This window comes from Dermacentor variabilis, chromosome 3, assembly GCF_050947875.1.
Source record: "Dermacentor variabilis isolate Ectoservices chromosome 3, ASM5094787v1, whole genome shotgun sequence".
In the NCBI taxonomy this organism is placed as follows: Eukaryota; Metazoa; Arthropoda; class Arachnida; order Ixodida; family Ixodidae; genus Dermacentor; species Dermacentor variabilis.
Genome location: NC_134570.1, coordinates 157,435,524 through 157,441,523, shown reverse-complemented (window position 1 = coordinate 157,441,523; position 6,000 = coordinate 157,435,524). Strand labels below are relative to the sequence as shown.

General features: G+C 48.1%; 1 pseudogene; it reads right to left on the bottom strand.

The window, feature by feature from the left end:
• Positions 1 to 5,076: 5,076 nt before the first annotated feature.
• LOC142576908 (U5 spliceosomal RNA) lies at positions 5,077 to 5,209 on the bottom strand (annotated as a pseudogene).
• Between the last annotated feature and the right edge of the window lie 791 nt (positions 5,210 to 6,000).

Below are 6,000 nucleotides of genomic sequence, written 5' to 3'. Positions count from 1 at the left end.
AATCGCTCGCTGTTCCCCTGCAGTGGGGGGGAGGTGGAAGAACAGGGAAAAGGTGACGTGATAAGACAAGGAAACGCTACTACTACAGACACGACAACGGTTGCGGGGAAACTGGTCCAACTTAAGTTCTAGGTACGGTGATATGACAACCCCACCCCTCCCCATTCGGGCCGCCACAAGCCCTCGCTTTGCTCTCACGTGCAATCTTCTACTTGCATCCATGTCGCTCTCTCGGAGCCCACCTCCTGAAACTTCCTGTTACGTGAGACAGGGCTGGGGGGTTGAGTTCGACCCCTAACGCCCCATGGCTACACCAATTCCGTCAGGTCATGGTCGTCATAGAGACGTCATCATCTCATTGTTCTCCTGTCGTCGTCACAACATCGTCGTCGTTACACCAGCGTCATATCTTACTAATCCAAATCTTATTGTCGTCATGTCGTCGTCATTACACGCCTTTCTCGTGCAATCAATATCATTCCTTCTTGGTCATTTCGTCACTGCGTCGGCGTCATAAAGTCGGCGTCATGCTTCCATGTTCAATGGCAACCTTCGCAAGTGACTGTTATAGCAAAGTGGTACGATAATGGCATATGAGGCATATAGCCGACGTGACGAAAGCCTTACAATTGTCACAACAAATGTTAAATAAGCGTGACTTCAGGAATATGGTGTTTCGCTACATTGCTCGATTACTATTTGCACTGGAATCGACAAAACGTGAGATTAGTTCGACCATAATTTGCTTTCCCAGTATAAAGCTATACGCCCAAGAATATGGACGCAACCCTCTAGAGTTGGGACAAACCTGAACAAGAATATCGCTAAAATCTGGACATTAAACACCAAGAAATCCGCACACATTCCGGGACTTTGCCCGGCGCACCATTGCGTTAAGCTTGTTGCCACTGGCATCGAAATGTATCATGCTCTGGCCATCATAAAAATTAGTGCTGCTTTTCTGTATTCTCCATCGTCGAAATGTAGCTGCCGCCACTGGGATCGAACAAACGACTTCGAGTAACGCCATAGCCGCAAAGCTACCACGGCGGGCACAGAAGTGTTGATCTGACGTGCGGGCGCGTCCGCTGTGCGGCTTAGATGCTACGGTGCTTAAACAGTGCGACTTTGAGTCTGCACGCCCTGCGTGAGTTATCCGCTTGACAAATTTGCATGGTGTTTGCTTTGCAGAAGTAGAGAAGCGTGTCTTACCGTACCTTGAACTCAAATGTATCCCGTTTGTCCGCAACCGTTGTACTGTCTAGTGGTATAGTTTTTCCTCGCCTATTCAGGCCGAATTTTCTCTCTGTGAATACCCAAGAAGGTAATTATTGAATTTTTGTTAATTACTTGAATGCGTGTTTGATTTTTCGTTCTAGCAATGACCGCCTCTTCGAATAATCCAGCTCAAGGACAAGAATTGTCCCATCTGCTAGAGGAGATTTTTAAAAATTACGAGAAGTGCCGAGACATGACGTGGCTGTTCATACCTCTAATGAATATATATGTCTAACTTTAAAACAAAAACAACGTTTCACCTCGGTCATCACTGGTTACATGCCCCCCCCCCCCTTCCGCAGAAGCCGCATACACTGCTCTCATCTCTTGTCTGTTATTCAAACTTGCCCACGTCCGTACGTATTAATAGGCGATTTTAATACCCACCATTCAATGCGGGGCTCTGCTACGATGAACGGCCGCGGCAGGTACATGGCTGATTTTATACTGAATCAGGGCTTCGAGTCCATCAACAATGGGTCCCCTACTTTCCTTCGCGGTGCATCGTACGCACGTTTGCCTGGACGTTTATTTCGTTTCGAGAAGCGTTTCTTCTACTGCGTGTTGGTGTGTAGACATAAAAACACACGGAAGTAACGATCTGCAGACGTACAAACAGCTAAACTGGTTCCGTCGTCCAGCTGCTCTTGCTGTGCGCTGTATAGACTGGCAAGCTTTCGAAGCCTCTGTGAATGCTCAGTGCGGCGGCATCCAATCTTTTTCGGAAATAGATAATGTTATTGCATCAGCCCTATCTGCAAAATCAAGGCATGTCATCGTGAACAGACCCAGATCGCAGATCTACGCGCAGTACGAGCACCTCCGCGGAATCCGTCACCGCTCCAACGTTGGTGCAGGAGAACGAAGTCGCCGTAAGACTTATCTACTTCTCGCCGAGCCAAACGTCATGTACTTCGGCACCCTGACAAACTTGATAAGCAACGCTCGAGAACATTTTCCGGCTCCCTAGACCCCAATAAACGTGTATCTATAGAATACGGCAGGTTTTACGGAGCCATCAGGCTTCGTACAATCACCTACGCAACAATCACATCCTCTCCGAGCTGTGGCATGGTGGGAGTGAAGTGGAAGTGGCTGAAGATTAGTGCCAATTACTCGTAGCGGCATCAACCTCACCGAAACCACTTTCGCATTGTGGCTCACCGCCACCTTGTGACGATCGCCTCTATCTGCTGTTCACTGTGCATGAGCTGGACACTGCGATTTCTGCATCGCGACCCCCGGCCGTCCGCCTCAGTGCCTGATGGCATCGCCTACTGTGCCCTCTCTATTTGATCCAGGAAGCACGGAAAGTCCTTCTGTGATTCTACAATTACACGTGGCACACGGCGACAGTTCCGGACAGCCGGAAGTGCAGCCGTGTAGTGGCTATTTTGAAACCAGGAAAGTGCACATACGAGCTTTCTACTTATAGGCGTATCGCTTTAGCCAGCTGCGTCGGCAAAGTAATGGAACACATGGAGCGGAGGTGCTGACAATACTGGAATGGCTCTTGGAGAAAATGCCAGCTTGCCAGACATTATGAATTCTGCAGAGGGCGGTCATCTATAGACGGCGTTATCGACCTCGTCTCATGCGTAGAACAGGAAAAACAACGTCGGCGATTAGTGGGTGCAGTTTTTTTTTTTTTACATAAAAGGCGTTTATGATTACGTCCTTCATGAGACCATTATTTATGCGCTTGCAGTGAAGACCTTGGCATAGGCGGCCGACTCTCTGTGTGGATCTTCAGCTACCTTAGCGGACGTACTATTTTTGTGTCCGTTAAGTGGGGAGCCACAAGGTGCGGTCCTCAGTCCTTTCTTGTTCAACATCACGCTTATTGGCCTTGAAGCTGAACTCCCAAGCAATGTTAACATCAGCGCATACGCGGACGATATATGCATATGGGCATCTCGAGTAACGCGCCCGCAAATGAGTGCAAGACTACAACGAGCCACAACCGCCATGTCGAAATACTTGCGCCGTCAGGCCCGCAACTTTCCACAGTAAGATGTGCTACAATGACAGTCGCAAGGAAATAAATGAAGCGGTATCCTGTATTCGTTGCCGGCGCAGTGATACCGGCTGTCACGCATCATAGATACTTAGGTGTCGTTACTGACTGCAGCCTATCTTGGTCTAAGCCCCAGTGCACTGCGGACCAAACTATGAAGTTTTATACACGTTCTTCGGGTTGTAGCTGCACAAAGATGGGGCCCCGCTGAACGAAGTCTTATACAGCTATATCAGACGTTTTTTGTGGGCTTCCTACGATACGGCATGCCGGTGCTTTTCAAAATACGTTGAACTTGTCCCCGGTCACTGGAAAGCCTTCAGGCCCAAACTCTGCGAACATACCTAGACCTGCCACGGTGTACATAGATTTCCGGCACCATAGAAGAATCATGGACCTATCCAATTGAAATTTACATGTCTTGGGAACCACTTCAAGTTCACCTCCGACTTCTGACTAGACACACATACCATCTCTTGTGTTCAATTCAACGAAGCCACCCAAGCTGCACCTACTCAAGATGTCTCACTACTCGCAGACATATCATTCTCTCAGACTTCGCACCTACCGTTATCTCTGAAGTGCCACCATGGACACTGAAAAGGCCACAGCTGCGCCTTCACACAAATGGGATTTCGAAGAAGTCGCGTATCCCTTCCGCTGGCCTAAAGCAACTCACTTTGGCCCATTTGGCTTGACTATACGATGGCTCTGTGCACATAAACACAGACGGGTCCGTCACTTCATGCGCATCGACCGCGGCCTTTGTGATCCCTCACCTGGACACATCCCGCCAATACGAATTGAACCCCAAATCGTCTTCAGCAGCTGCAGAACTTGTTGCATTACGGGAAGCTGTCCTTTTTGTCTCCTGTCTGTCACCACGTACACAGACTATACTTTCTGACGCAAAATCAGCGCTGCAAGCCATCGTTTCTCTTTCGAGGAGAGGCCACCATGACATGCTAGCATAAGCTAGACATCCTACAGATATTTGATCTTGCTCAGAGTAACGGGCTCTCAATTGCCTTCCGATGGGTAGGTGGTCACTGTGGCTTGCTCGACAACGAGCTAGCTGATGCGGAAGCAAGAACCGCTATTTCTAAAGCCGTCAACGTAAAGACCCATACTCGCTAAGCGATGTAAAATCGTTGTTGACTGCACTTATGCGAGACTGTACAGCACATTATTGCGCTCAACCAGACCATCGGAACAGGCGCCTGCGTGAAAAAGACTCTGACAGGACTTCCCGCTTACCGGCTATAGTCTAGTGATCCCAACGAAATATGCTTCGTCAGACTCGCATGGGCGTCGCCTGCACTCGACACTATCCACATCTCATCGGCCATGCGGACAGCCCGAACTGTGAATGCTGCCATGTGCCTCAGACGTCCCAGCATCTGTTTTGCGACTGCCCTCTACGCATCACAGCAGAGGCCGCTCGATTCTGCGCTAGCAGACATTAGCACGCAAACCTTGTCTGAAAATACTATTTGGTCGGCAGTGTGCAACCATACCGTAATGTCAATAGCTACAAGGGCTGATCTGAACTACTTGATGACCGCACAAGACTTTAAGGAAACCATTGCATATATATGTATTCTTTCTTCCTCTCCTCATCATTCATCACTTTTCTGGTCCCGTTTCTTTTATCCCCTGTGCAAAGTAGCCCGCCAGAGCATGCTAGCTCTGGCCAACCTCTTTGCCATCTTAATACATTGTATCTCTATTAAAAATTCCATAATGTATCAGGACAATCTGGTTTTGGCTTGACATTTAAGGCCCCACTCAAACAAGTGTGGCCTCACAATAATTGACCTATAGGCTCATTGGAGTGCCCCCCCCCCACACGGTAACCTTTAGTAAAAGGCGAAAGGTTAGCTCGTGTGGGGTCCTGAGGAGAGACCTGAGCAATAATTACCTGTCCACTGTTTGGAGCGGGGTATTCGAACTTACCCTCACACTGTAACAGCTTTAGCTGTTTGTTCGACGTAAATCATTTATTAGGCATGCCGAAATGAGATTGTATTTCAGCGAACACATACAAGTTTTGCCTGTAGAGCCTTTAATTAGATCTTATTGAAAACTTAGAGCTATGAGCGTAATTGTGCAGAACGCTCTAAGCGGCGACATGCAATTCGACCTCGCAGAAAGGGTACTGTGATAACGGCCAGCGATCTCCAGAGGGTATTGCCCACGTGCGACGCCATGGAAAGGTACAAAGGACATTCTCGCGTAGCCTATCCACTCTTCTACGCTCCTGTCATATTATATACACGCTCTGACCCTCCTCCAGACACGTCGTGCAAAACAACAGCAGCAGCAGCAGTAGAAGGGTAAAAGTCGTAGGACGAGCCAAATAAACTTGGCATTAAAACTCGTCTGACAGTGCTATGAATGCTGTTCTCGTTAACATGTGTCGCCTCACGCGGTGATTTGTTCATTTGCCAAGTGATCACCATGTTATTACACAATTGACAGTACGTCACTTTTACAAATCAACTGTGTTGATAGCGAACCCAGACTTGTCCAGATTAAAGTCGACAGATGACGGCATAACAAAAGCTGCCAACAAGGCTTAGCCGGGACATACGTAGTGCGTCAAGAATATACAGGCCCGACAAATTAACAATAGACATTACAAATACAAATTACCATCTTAATTCATTACCTTAAGGCACATTTTGCAATTTACCATTTGTAGC